Source organism: Netta rufina (genome assembly GCF_964035555.1).
Source record: "Netta rufina genome assembly, chromosome: 2".
Classification (NCBI taxonomy): Eukaryota; Metazoa; Chordata; class Aves; order Anseriformes; family Anatidae; genus Netta; species Netta rufina.
Genome location: NC_140124.1, coordinates 70,899,230 through 70,914,437, shown reverse-complemented (window position 1 = coordinate 70,914,437; position 15,208 = coordinate 70,899,230).

Here is a 15,208-nt window from a genome sequence, read left to right as displayed (position 1 = left end):
ACATGGTCCTGGGCATCCTGCTGTAGGTGGCCCTGCTTGAACAGGGGAGTAGGACAATGGAGGACACTGACCTCCAGAGGTCCCTTCCAACATCAGGCATTCTGTAATTCTGTGAGGAACACAGTCCAGACTGACCCTGTTAGGGTGACAAGAGGGTCCCTTGGCTACCATCTCATTTCACCAGGTGAATTCTGATTGAGGACCCATGGACAGAAACAAAATGAGAGAGAGGAGAAGATCATTCATTGCATGACTGTCTCTATGTTCAAGACACCAAGTGGCAGTTCTAGGAGTAAGAATTAAAAGAGTAAGATCCTGGGAGATATCACAGCCAGCAGCTCTAAAGGGACAATAAAACGAGCCAGTAGAGTGTGCCCCAAAGGCTTATTTCTAAACTATATCTCTTATGTGGATGGCTCATTGGAATCAGACACCTATCCAAACAGCACTATCTTGCTGCTTATATTGTCCCTACTTGAGTGATCTCTTTGGGCTCACTGCCTTTACAGTTACCATTTCTTCACCATATAGATTATTGGAGAGCAATAAAGGGAGCAGCAAGTGCCAGGGAAAGGACAAGACTCATGGGTCATGTTGTAGAAGCACAACTTGAAGGAGGAGACAGCAGCTTGTAGACCTTGAAAACACAATGAAAGAGATACAAGATTTTATTTTAATTAAAAAACCAAACAAACAGTGATGTACTGCTTGGACTGAGGATTAAAAACAAACAAACAAACAAACAAAAAGATCCAATTCCTGGACCCCTCAAGGCAGCTGTTTTATGCTGATCTGACACCACGTTTAACAACACCAGATTTCAAAGGGTCAGTGATAAGAGGATTTCATAAAAAAAAGGTTCTACAAACACACAAGAAGGCCTGTTTCAGTGGGGTGATTAAGAAGAGTAAAACAAGAGGAGAAAAATGAAGCATTTATATTTATCATGATATGGAAAGACAAATTTTACTGCAAACTTTCACTATTTGGTACTTTATTTGCTCTGGTTAGGCTTAGATGTCTGGTAAAACGTGGTTTGTGTTCCCACAGATATCTAGTATTGCTACAACTAGGGAGGAAGTCCCTTGGTGAAAAAATTAACAGTGCAGAATATACATCAAGCTTACCTTAGTCATTGATGCCTGTGCAGAAAGCTGTCCCAACAGAATGGCATTTTTTATATCCAATTCTATTGATATTAATGTGTCAAATGGGAAAAATGTATACTTGAATTTTGACACCAATGTCTGTATTTAAATTGGGACGTAGTTTGACATTACAACATTCTTTCAGCGTTCATACATTTACCTTTAGTGTAATAGACAATATTGCTAGTCACAACATAAAGATTCTGCAAGCCTTTCTCTAACTGGTAGAACAGAAAACATGCCAGTAACGGTTTTGTAACCCATGAATTTTGGGAGAGAGTTGAAGGGAATTGGAGAGGCCCTACGAACTGCCTTTGGCAATTTAAGATTAAATGAAGACACGTCTTAATTCTGTATAGATTTTATCAGTTTACAGGATAGCCCAGCAGACTGCGTTTTCCACATTTTCACCCATCTCACACATCTTTTTGCAATTAACACATGGTTCAAAGATTGGAATAAAAAATCATTGATATTTTATGTTTATGTCAACTGGCGTTCATCCATTATTTCTCGCTAAGTTATTCCATGTTGGCTGGGAATGGTATTTGACAAAAGCAGTCTTCAAAGGGTTAGTGCTGAAGGAGCTGCATAAAGTAGATTCTGCAAACTCTTACATGGGTAGCCCTGGTTTGGTCAGATGGTGATTAGCAGGGAGAGCTGATCCAAAACAATTAAATTCATGTAATGTCTTTTTAACGATTTCAGGCTGTTAGGCTGAAATACATGGTGTTAAACTCACTGGTGTAATGCCTAAGAGCTAGGTGGCCATCCAACAAAGCAGGATCTGCAGCATGCCAAGCAACCTTTTTACATGTATGCATGCTTGAAAAGCACTTCTACCTAAAAGAGACCCTTCTGCAAAACTGCAGCACCTGAAGATGTGGGAATAATGAAAGCTGCGATTTCCTTAATGTCAATCACAATTAGATTTTCAGTGCATATGAACTTTAAAGAAATTTTATCTTCATACTGAATTTTGATTTTTTTTCTAATTAGCTTAGATTTTAACCAATTATAGCAGTGCAGGTTCTGATATTCCTATACCTGTTGAGTCATTTTCTAACAGTATTCCCAAATGAAAACATTAAAAGAAAATTGAAGAGATTTATATATAAGTAATAGGTTTATTTATTTTTTATTAATATTTTACTAAATCAAAAAGTAATTTTAAAAAAACTCAGAATATGAGCTACCCATTGAAATAGCAGCAAAATTTTGTTCCTCAAAAAATAAAATAAAATAAAATAAAATAAAATAAAATAAAATAAAATAAAATAAAATAAAATAAAATAAAATAAAATAAAATAAAATAAAATAAAATAAAATAAAATAAATGCACTATTGCATGTTGTTGAGGTTATAACATCATGTTTTTACAAGCAGGAAGGGATTTGCGGAAGGTAAAAATCTGGTATAATGATAGTGGCTTGTTAGTACTTTACCTAAAAGCCATGGCAAATACAAACAGGACAGGTCCTACATATGCCACATATAGTCATAATTCAATGTTTATGGAAGCACATGGGTTTATATCAGCCTCTGTCAGAGCATGACTGATGTGAATGGCTGCCTCACAGAGATTAGGCACAGGAGCAAATCTGTGGACTCAATGCCCAAATCTCAACGGCCCAAAGTCCATTGTACAACTCCACTGAAATTTCATCAGCCAGTTTTGTATGTGTCCTATGACACAAATATACCATACTCGGTTGGACCCAGACAACTCAACTAACAAAGCTAATTATCAGAAGTCAATCAGCTGTCTGATGGTGGTGGACGTTCATGGGGTTATGAGGTTCCATAGGTAGAACCTCACAGACAGCATGAGTATATGCACATCAAACTTGCTGATGAAAGCTGCCTTTGAGAGGGTTTTTCAAATTCTGCTAGGAACATGATAGGACACTCATGACCATTGCTTTACCCCTTGAATGGGACTGAGAATAGACTGCTGTTCTTGGGGCTGGGGACCTTGTAGGGGTGAGTTCATCAGTTCTCATGTAAGACTCACTAGTGAAGAGAATGCCACCAAGATGGTGAAGAGATGAGGTACGTGAAGAGATGAAATGCATGCATGCTTGGATAAACTGTGACTTTTTCCTTCTCACCTTCTTGCAGCAGAATGTAAGTAGGTATTCTGAAATAAAATGTATTGTGTTCCTATTCTCTGCTACCACCAATTTAAAAATCTTAATGTAGCACACAGAAAATTTAATTCACACTCTTAGTAACCGCAGTGATCATAGAGAGCACATTTTGAAGGCTGAAGGCAAGGTGGTGTTTCCAAAGTAGCTAGGGTGTGAATGTTGCAAACACCTTTTGTGTGTGTGTGTGTATGTATGGCCATCTATCCTCTGTGCAACATCTGTAGAGTTATAAGTGTCTCCTTCCGTATGGTGAAAGTTCTGGAAGTCCACAGACTAATTTGTACAACGAGAAAGTACCCATATAAATAATATTAGTCTAGGATCTGGGGGCAAGGGAAATTTGCAATGCCATATGTGTTCATTTCTATGCCAAGTACAATGATTTTAATGAATAATCCATTGCAATTGTATGTGCTTTGCCCTGGAAAATGATACTCTTGATATCTTATTCTCTCTGCTGCATTTCTGAACTTCTCAGACAGTGAGAGTACTAATCTCTACTTGAATAAAATCTCATGTATTATGTTAGCCTCCCTGCTTGCTTATTCAATTACATCACATGCTGCATAATCAGCTCTTGTAGCATTTGCTTGTATTTGCTGTTTTCCAGTATTTGCCAAAGAGGATAATTACTTTTTTTTTTTTTTTTTCGGGGGGGGGGGCGGGTTGGGTTGGGTTGGGGGGAAGAGCAGATTTGCTATAATTGTAAGTGGAAAGCAATCACAGTTTTGTGTTCCTTGTATAATCTGTGGAAGGAAAAAACAAAACAAAACAAAAACAACAAAACAAAACAAAAACAAAAACAAGGCAGCCAAATCATCTGACTGCGAACAGTAATGAGTTGTGATTTTAAAGTAACAAAATGCAACCTGTAAAACATATCAAAACCAGAAGACAAGCAAAATCAGCAGTGTGATGCCTTTCTTATTTTCATTTAATGCTTGTGTCTCCTGCTGTGTAGTGGAAACTGTGCAGTGGGTATGGTCAGTGTCTGCCCAGTGGCAGCTGGTGGAGTTGCCCCTCCTGGGGAGCTAGAGGGAATTCCAGACTGACCAGGCTGCACCTGTGGTAGCTGAGCAGGAGTGTGAGGAAGCAGTAGGTGCCAAGTTCACCAGTCTCAGCTAGACATTTGCAGAGAGGCTTGTAGTAACAAGGCTTTCATGCTTGCATAGGCATCATCATCAAAGCTGACATCCAGAACTCTGGGACATCTGAGTGTCAGGACTCATTTAGGACCTTTGTTAGTGGGTCTGAAGAATACCCCAGTCCTTCTCCATGGCCAGCATAGCTCCCATTTTTTACTTTCTTATCTCATTCTTCCTTAATTCAGTGCTGTTCTCTGGCAGCTTTCCAAAAGTGCTATGATTTCATCTCAGTAACAGTTTCTGGATGAACTACTAGGTAGAATGGCTGGACTTTTGGATTCCAAATATCTGTATAAAGAAAGAAATCATGGTAGTTCTCGTGGTACATTGAGAACTGCCATGGTACATGGTAGATCTCAGAAGACATTGTAAGATACAAATACGCAAATCACAAATCCTGTAACTCTATTAGCTAAATCGAATAAACAAACAAACAAAACCCTTAAGGAACAGCTCTAATGGCCATAAAAGTTTAATTTTTAAATTTCCAGTAATTTCAGCAGCTGTATCATCTGTATTTGTGTGGCCACGCTCTACAGGTTATACAGCAAAGACCCCATTCATTTGTATAAAAATGAATTGTGAAGTCACAGGCAAAGGACTGTGAAAGAACTGTTTCAATTAACAAGAAAGGCATATTAGATGTAGGAGGGAAAATCTTTTATTCCATTAAGTTCTTATTGTAAAGCCCCTCCTGATAAATGAGCAGATATATGCAGATATTTGGCTATTAGGCTTGACAGGGTATGCTGCAGTCAACAAGATGTTAAGTACAGCATATCCTTGAACATTGTCCATGTCCCTGTTAACAGTTTGAAAGTATTATTGAGGTCAAAGTGAGATTTGTGATTTGTTTTCCCTCAGACAAATGAAAATGTCTTCACAAAAGTCTATTTTGACAGTAAGTGTAAAAGTATCTAAAGTGAAGACTGCCAAGATGGCTGAGACCACCTCTAATTCATTGGTTTGAACAATCTTCTCTCCAGCTGGCCACCTCCAGAAATTCCTCAGCTTGGAAGGATTATTTAAACAACATGCTGTTTCCTGACCTGATTTGTTTTTCCATATAGGTGCAAATACAATAAGTTCAAGTTCAGAGAAATGAACTGGTACTTGAGATTAATGTCAACATCTTCATGCAAATACTCACTACTGCTGGATACTGCTATTTGCTGCATATAGTATATTTAGATAGCAGTATTTAGTACCGCACTTTTCTCTGTGTTACAGCCGCAGGCTGTTATCCTGCTACAGAAACCCTACTAGCTATTAGTTAAGGCAGTAATAGTAGTGATACAGCTTATAGTGAAGATCCCTTGAGAAAAAAAGTGCAGTAATTAAACTCTGTCACTAGAATTTTGTATGTCCTATCATGAAGTCAGTGTATTTATGAAAATTAAATGTCTAAATAAATAAATAGATGGTTTAAATACAAAAAAAAAATATATGTTTTAAATAGTTTAAATAAATAAATAGATAACATGGGGAAGCACTTAGCTAAAGGAATCTCATTTTATGGATTGACTTTTCTCCTAAGTATAAAGATGATATTAAAGGAGTGTGGTAGAGAACAAAAGAAGAGCAAACTCCTATTAAGAGTGGCCTAGGAGAAAGCAAACCTAGTGCTTTAGGGCACAAACAGATCACCTACATGACTATCATTTGAACATACATTTTGTATGTTCAGACAGGCTTGGCCAAATATGGAAATAATTGGTGTATTCTTTCCTGGAAAGATAATTAAAGGCCAGTGCCAGAGGGGGGACATCTCAGCGTTTAGACTCCTGACCCTTCCCAGCTTGTTGAAACCCACATTCCTATGAGTATTTGAAGATACCATATGCTTCTGTTTGTATCCTTGCCCTGGAATTCCTTACAGATTTCTATGCTTTATTTTTCATAACATTTTTTCAGAATCCAATATCAATTTTGATTAAAAAGTCACTAAAGGTGTGTGATCATAAAGGAGTGTATGTACAGTATTTTTCATTTGATATCAAAGTTACAGGTGGATGTATAAGGACATGGGGAGATAAGGCACATACAGACAGGAGGATCAGTTAGCTATAACATAGTTTCCAAGCATATAACATAGTTTCCAAGATCTGGAGCTTAAAAGTACTAATTAAGGTTAGCAGGTAACTTCTCACATCTGTATCAGCTGTTCTAACTGTCAATTATTGCAAATTGGGTACACATCCCAAGGTGACATTTTTTTTAAAGATGCTAAAACTCATTTTCCCTGTTATTCAGGTGAACATGACCCAGGCATAAAAAGATAAAAATTATTGAGTATTACAATGTACTAAAAAATAAAAATAAAATCATCCATCTCACTGCACTCTCTGAAAGATTCATTTCAATATTACTGAGAGAGCTGGGAATGCTCATTACAAATAAAAAAGGGCAGATCAATTTCAAAGGAGGCAGTGCTGTCAGGAGTAGCATCTATGAGAAGAAAACAGATAAAGGGGTGAAATTTAAGTTGCATATTCAAACATCTTTCTTCAATTTTTAATTAAACACGCAGGCTTATCTTTCCAGAAGAACTTTGTGTCAAGCATTTTGGCTGCAAAGAGACAGGAGGCTCTGGAACATGCAGCATATGAAAGGCTCAGAGCCAGTCATGTAAGCTTTATAAAGGCTGCCCTATTTTACCTGAGGCCAGACACAGCCACCCACACATATCTAAGCACTCTAATTCAATAAGGGATGGTAATTAGTTTTAAGTATGTACACCTCAAGGATGCCTCCCTTCCTCTGAGAGTGTAATGTACCTCAGTTAAACAAATGCCACATGTCCATCTCCACTGCAAACGTGTAGTTAATGCTAAGGCATCCAGCAGATCGCTTGCTATGTAACTATCCCCCATCTATTACAGCAGGTATAAAAATAAACAGCAGTATATGGTATAATACTTCCACACTGCCTTGTGCCTACATACATACATACATACATACATAGCTAGAGCAGTGTATGGCTGCCTTTAAAACCAGTGAGAAAGCTCCTTTCTTTTCCCGGAATAGGAAAAGTTGGAAAAAGAACAGTTTTCTAGTTGATTCTGTAGCTTTCTCATTGCAACATGATTTGCTACTTTCCAAACACTTAGGATGGCTCCCTGAAAACAGCTGCCCTGCAGGGTCCTTTTACCCTTGGCAGCACAGCTCTTGAAGATGCTGTGCTGCTATTTGTGGCTTCCTACCACAGCTGCACATCAAATACACAAAGAAGAAGCCAGACAGGCTGTGGCAGCAGAATTGAAATTATAATATGAGGACTGGGAGAAAAGTGACTAGTTTTTTATTGTTCTAGTAAGAAATTAGTAATCAAATGTACAGAAGAAGGTAATTGCTTGCTGTTTCATTCACTTGTTCCAGAGATGAGTGCTTGTTACCAGGAGAATAAGGGTCAAATTCACTAACAGAAGGTTCGTTATTAGCAATAGGCTTAATCTAAGAATGTTTTAAAGTTTTATCCAGGATTTGTTCATCCAGTTTAGCATTGTCCACGTATCTCTTTATCTACCATCAGCACCACAGAACACTAAGTGACAGAGAGAAAGGGAACTCGGCCAAAGAGAAGTGGGAGTGGCAATGCTTCAGTTCTCAAGGAGGCTAAATAAATAATCTGAGAAGCATTTACGTGCAGTCTGACTTTGCTTCACTTCTATTTCTCTAGAGATGATTGACTTAGGGTTTAATTAGCTGCAAGCACATAGGTGTTTGGTGCCCTTTCAAATGTGCTTGGGCATGCTGATGGATCTCCAGTTACTGCCCCGGAAGGGTACAGGCTTCTTATAGGTCCTGTGGCCTATCTGCAAGCTGTGTCTCAGAGGAATGTAATGGTAGTTTGAACTCATGCAGCAGGAAGCAGAGGGGGATAGCTGATTTGTTGACAGTGATTTCCAAATTGAAAAATGATAACTTGCAAGTTAGATAAATGGATCTAGGCAATTATACTTCTGCACACAATCCACGTGGTCCCTCTGAGCAATGGGCTGCTGCTTCTCTGATCCAGCCCTGAGAATAACCACAATCAGGAGAGTTCAATATTAGAGGATGCACCAAAGCCTTGCAGCAGGTGGATCATTATTACATACAGTCTCTAGAGAGGAATTCTCTCTTTGCGTTTGTAAAATTTCCAGACCTGCATTACCACCATCAATAGGCACCTTCATGATTCCATTTTCTGTCCTTGCCCTGTCCTACCTTTCTTGCAAAGTATCACAGTGCCATAAATAAAGAATCCTTCCTCAAAATTATCCTTTATTTCTGTGCATAAACCCCTGCTCAACACTCACTTCCAGGACTGATCACTGATGCACACGAAATCCTACATTTCTTTTCCAATAGATTTCAGGCCACAGACCTTGATTAAAGACTTGGCACCTTCCACCAAAAATAACCATTCCCTTTCTCTTTCCATACCAGATGATATGCCCCTTTATTACCTCACATTTTTTGCAAGTGTCTTCAGAGGAAGAAAACAAAGAATAAATAAATAAATTAATTAATTAAACAGATTTATCTAACATCTCATTTCGATAGGGTAGTCATCTGGCAAGACTGTGGGATCAGCAGGAGCGGAGTGTTTACTGTTTCCACTTTAAGAAGCATAAAAGATGTCACTTCTTCTGGTTTATGTAACTGCCTGAACCAAGATAAATTAGCTGGCAAGTGCAGTGGATTTTATAAGGACTAGAAGACCCTCTTCAGTGATGTAACACCTTCCTAATCTAATCCAGCATGGCCCGTGTTGACTGCTGTATATTTTCTTACAAATTTATCACAAGAAGCAGAATTTTGTCTCCTGGTACATACAGACAATTTCATGAAATAGTCTTTTTTTATTATTTTTGAGAGGGCTGGTGGGTGGCATGATAGAGAGTACAAAAGATTATTTCTCAGTAAACCACACTCAAACTGAAACCTTGAAATTACAAATTCTGTCTCCAGTTCTTCTACCAGCTGACATTAATGTCTTGGCACCCCTAGGAGGCAAAGTTCCGTATCTCCGGGAACTAGTCTCTTTTTTCAGCAGATATGTAGCAGATAACTGACAACTTCCACAGGTCACTTTCAGTAGAGATGAGAAACTCTCAGTGCGGCAGAGGCAAACCTGGCAGTCTGCATTTTTGCCATGCAGTTTCTGAGAAAACACTTACCAGATTGGGTAATCCTGCAAGCTGCACTGACTCATCATAGCTAGGACACCTTCTGTGACTCAGACCACACAGAGAGGTTTACAACTGCTTTACATCACGGGGAGAAGGCCTGGTCTTTAGTCCAAATTGCAGGGGCTTGTATTTTTTCTTCCAGAATGAGTCTGAGCCCTGAGAGATGAAGCAGTCGAGAACTGCCTACGGTATGTGGAACAACCAGACCAATGCTTCCTTGGCCAGGAATGAGCACCTCAAATCTGGATGCATGTCCTTTTTCTTCTGCTACAAATATAACAAAAAGATTTCAGCAAAGTAAATACGTAGCTGCCTCCTGTGGTTTGGATTGTGAAGAATTATCTCTGTGCTTACTAAGTAAGTATCTGATGTCAGTTCTGACACCATGATGTAAGTGTGTCTTGCTCCACCTTGCCCCTCACAAACTTGCTGTTGTGTTTCCTTCTTGCCTAGGGCAAGTTCTGTCTCCTGCCTTCTGTGAACTGAGATGCCCACCACTTCGGGTCCCAGATCATGGTGGTGTCCCAGAAGGAGGTTCAGTGGCAGAAGCCAAATTTCACTGCCTTACTACAAGTGTTGGACAGTCTGCAGCTTTTTAAGTTACCAGACATACACCAGCAGTGTACAGAATGGACTAAAAACCAACGTGTTAATTTTGGGAGCTGAGACATTATTTTTGTTGTCTCCACTGCTTTTCAAGAGTCGAGGTTGCCTGTACTACACATTACAGACATTCTGATGCTTATAGACAAGCAAATCCAAGGAAAATGCTTACACACACACACACACAAGTTTATTTTTCTTTTACTTGTAAACAGATAAAAAGTGACCTGTACAGCTGATATAAAAATAAATTCACTTTGGCCTCGCTTTTGTTCATATGACACGTAATGGAAAAGCTAATTGACATTCTGTCATTTCTGCTTCAATAAACTGAACTCAGTGATGCCGTCTCTAGAATCCATGAATCTATGACAGCTGATCATTTCCAAAATAAACCAAGGATCTAATTTTATTTCTAAACAATGATTACCTCATTCTGGAAGCCATGTTAAGCCTTCTGTCTTGACAAATGATACAACAACATTTAAAAAATAAAATAAAGATTAAAAGCAACAACAACAACTTCCAAACAGTTAACGATCAAAAAGGAAACTGTATTTCACAGGAAACTGTATTTCATGATGGAAAAAAACTAATCATAAATGCTACCAACTGTTTTAAAAATAAATTAGTGGCTCTGAAGAAAAACAGCATGCTGGCAAATAAGGCAGGAATTCAATAAATAAAACATAGTAATTATGTATGGTATAAGACTACTCCAAGAGGAAAAGTTACACCAAAATAAAAAATTGAAACTTCGGTATCATCAGCCACACCATAAAAACAATTAGTAGATGAGTGTCCTCAGAAGGCAGGGAGCTCTGAGTCAGGTGGGGGACGAAGGGCAGAGGTTCAGCTCGAGAGCAGCTCCCACAGCCGGGGCTGGTCCTGCTGTGGTTCCCCCATGGTGAGACCTGCAGGTGCCCTGTCCTCAGCCACCAAAGGAAGGAAGACGACAGCCCGCAGGTCCCTGAGCCACAGGAGCCATCCCTCCCACAGCAGGGATATGCTCAGGGCCCTGACGCCAACGGGAAATTCCTGTGGAAGTTTGAGGAAGCAGCATGAGTATTTGCTCCACCTGGAAGCTTTGGTATTTGGAGATCTATCCATGTGGAGCAATGCTGGGTTGGACAGGAACCTGAGTACATGGTTCCAAAAAAGCAAGAGAGCAATGTAAAAACAAAGATTTTCATGAGACAATAGGTTTCTGTACACATGAGATTTTAATTGCTTGACAGAACCAGTAGAAGCTTCAACTGTGGGAAGAGCGTGTGTTCATAACAAAAATCAGTCACATTCAGCGAACAATCAAATAATACACAGTCACTAGCATTGCTATTAACCATCTGCACAGATATTTTAGTGTTGTAAAGCGGACCATGGAAGTTTAACAGATGGGAATATTACTCAGAAGCACATTATATCTTGATTGAAACATGTAAAGCACATTTCAAATTAAACTGAAGCATTTGCTTACAGTCAAAATGCTTCATTTTTGTTACAGGTGATGTCCAACACCTGTGGAGAACTTTACTCTGAAACAGTGCTATTTAGTAAATGGTATCGTAATGGTTCTGCATTAGTATTTAAATAGATTTAATTTCCTATCTTGTCGGTATTTTGTTTCACATCTAATATACCGGCAATTGCTCTCTTTACTCCTTTGTTAATATTTCAAAACTATATTGTATTGTTTCCTTTAGAGATGCAGGAAGTAGCAAAATGGAACAAACCCATAAAAGAGCTGTTCTGTTACTGTATTTACAGTACAGGCTGATGTATCAGGGATTTTTTGAGAAAAAGGAAAAACAGGAGTTGGTTTCTAATTGTGCAGTAGCACAGTGCTTCCTATATAATATCTTCAAGTAGTTTGTTACCTGTATCCATTATTCCTGTGCAACCAAGAGAGAGAAGAGACAACTTTCATTCCCTTGGGGACTGTATTTCTGCCTTTTCCATTGCCTGCTGAAAAAGCAGTTAATTTCACTGTCCCCCGGTCTTACTGCTTCGCCATTATTTTTAACCCTGTCATTGTTCCTTATTATTTGTGTTGCTATAACTCTTGGATGCTTCGGCCAAGATCAAGACTGTACAAACGCAGCCCGATTCTGCCAGTAAAATATCACAAGTTGTAATGGAAGAGGCGGGAACGAGCTCAGAGGGCACAGGCACTGCTTCGGTCATGTGCGCAGAACAGGACAGCGAGAGACCAAGGGCGACATGCCGACACGCAGGGATCTGGTGCCAGCGGAGGCGTCCTGCTGCCCCCACGAGAGGTGCCCAGCAGGCAGGGCATGCTGCGGGCTGCCAGCGGTGCGCACCTGAGGTCACTTGCTCCAGGCTGCTCAAGGAGCGTGTGGCAAAGCTGTGCTTGCGCATAAACCCCGTGAGATGCAGTTCACTGTCTTAATCACAAATTAGTTCTTCCTGTTTTCAGCTTCTTTTCCTCCTTCTCCCAACCACCTACACTACTGCTGTTATGGAGCTGAACACCCTTTTCTGCTTGAATTTTTCTTCTTTCTGTTTCAAGCGTTGTTTTTGGCTCTTGTCCCCATCTCTCACTCAGCAGAAGGCTGAATGTTACTTTGGTTGGAGGATGTGTTATATAATGTTCTTCACCCCTTCTGCTCTTTTGTTGGCATCTCCTCCCACCCCTGGCATGCTAAATAATGCTAATATACTCTGAAACATGGGGATCAATAGCCTCTGCAATTTTATTTTAGCTGGTGTAACAGTAGCTGTTGAAAGGCAGGCAAAAAAGGCAGGTGATGTATTACAGCTCACATCTATGAAATACCTACTCACCATCAACTCTCCAAATTAATTACATATATGTGAAAGAATTGTTCTTCCAATTCATATTGGATGTTTATCCTTTTACTTTAAGAGTCACTTTGCACACATATTTTGGGCAAGATTAAGTAGGAAAGATTGACCTTCTTAACACAGTGTATTATTCTCTATAGCCAGATCTTTCTTTCTTATTCTGACATTAAGAAGTCATTCCATTTCTGCGCTGACATTTTTATCTTCTCTTTACATCCTTTTCAAAAGCTGTTTTATTTACTGAATTTGTCATGACACAAAGGGAAAAAAATGGTATAAAACACCGCATATAACAAATAGCAAGGGCATGCTATTTTTCTCTCATGCCGATGAGTAACTTTTTAGCATTCATTTCTCATTACCTTAGTTTCCCTGTCTTTTCCTCCTGCTTCTCTTTTACTGAGCACTCTGGACTCATCTGTTTGTTCTGAGATTTCCTGTTTCTTCACTGTTTGTGATTGCCCCTTCTTTCTTCAGAATTAACCAATTTGTTTAACACTGTCTCCATCACCCTTTAGTTTCTCTGGCAACCTCCTCAGGTATGACTTGGCTGTGAGAAAATTAAATGTAGAAGTTCCTACCTCCACAGCGTCCGCAGTTCATCAAAATGTCACCATCAATGCAATATTTTCCTTTTACGTCACCAGATCTGGACAAAGCCATGTTACTTACCTACTTAACAACCACCTTGGAACAAAAGCAACTTAAGGGCTGGGGTACCTTGCCCTAGCCCAAGCGAAATGGCCAGCATTGGCTTAGCTAATACAGAGCCGTCAGAACAACCATTTTCATGAGGATAGGAATGAGTGGATGACAAGAAAAGCTATAATGATACCTGTTTTTTTTTTTTTTTTTTTTTTTTTTTTTTTTCACAAAGGCAGCCTCTGCATATGTGTCTTTTTTTAGAGCAAAGCTGTAAACAGGTGTCTTGTTCTTTGGCATCCGTGTCAATCACACAGCCTCCATCACAGACGCAGTCTGTAGGAGGACTGAGAGGGCTTTAGCTGTGGCCGGCCCCAGTCAGTTTGCATCCCACTCACCCGCAACATGCAACCGCATGGTCCCTGCAGACCACATTTTGCCCGAGCTGGTCCCCAGCCGGGCCAGAGGGCTGGACCAGCGGCTGGTGAATACGCAGCAAGCCTCTCCAGAAGGTCTGACCATCACCGAGCGAGGAGGAGTGCCATTCTGGCTCAGAGCACAGCTTCGGCCTCCTAATGAAACATCCACACCAAGAAACCCGCTGCTGGCAAAACCCTAGGGCTGCGCAGTAAATCCGGAGCAGCCAGCGAGGGCTGTGAGGCCCGGTGAGCTCTCCACCCGTGGAGCCCCGATGCGGCTGCAGGAGAGCACATGGCTCCACAATTGTCTTCGGCGGGGTTTTTCTTTCCCCACGCAGCCAGCTGCTGCTTTTCCCGACGAGTTGACATGCTCGTTCGCTGGTGTTAGGTTTGCTGTGGAAATTCACACATGCTTTCCCTCAGCAACCCCCCCCCCCCCCACACACACAGCTGAAGTTGGAAGAATTTCTACCCAGTGTGGTTGTTGTTTCCCTCTCCCCCCCCCAAACCCCTTTTTTCTTTTTTTTTTTTTTTATGAGATATTTGATCGCGACACTTTTAGCAGCTTTAATTTTGGAAACGAGGAGGTGATGTAATGAATTTGGGAAAGAGTTAAGGAAAAAAAAAAAACAAAAAAAAAACAGGCAGCCAGGGAGGATGAGGCGCACCCCGCCGCCAACTGTTGAGCGCTCCCCAGCTCTGCCCAGCCCAGCCGCTGGCCACGGGCTCGTCCCGCGACACGAGGGCGACCGCGGGGGGCGGCCAGCTCGCCACAGGGCGGCGGGGAGAGCATGGGGGGGGGGGCGGCCATGAGGGGCTGGGGGGGCGGCTGGTGCTGAGGGCGGCGGGCGGGGGCGGCGCCGCGGCGGTTGCGGCGGTTGCGGCGGTTGGCTCGGCCCCCCCGGTAACGGTCTGCGGGCGCTGGGGGGCGGCGGTTGGCGGCGGTTGGCGGCGGCGGAGCGGCTCCTGCAGCCCCGCCGCCCCGCGCTGCCTTGCACGCCCGTGCACACTCACGCCCGCCCCTTGCACGCCCGCCCCCGCCGGCGCCAGGGGGTCACCTTGGCGGCCTCGCCGCTCTCCCTGCCTCCTCCTCTCGCC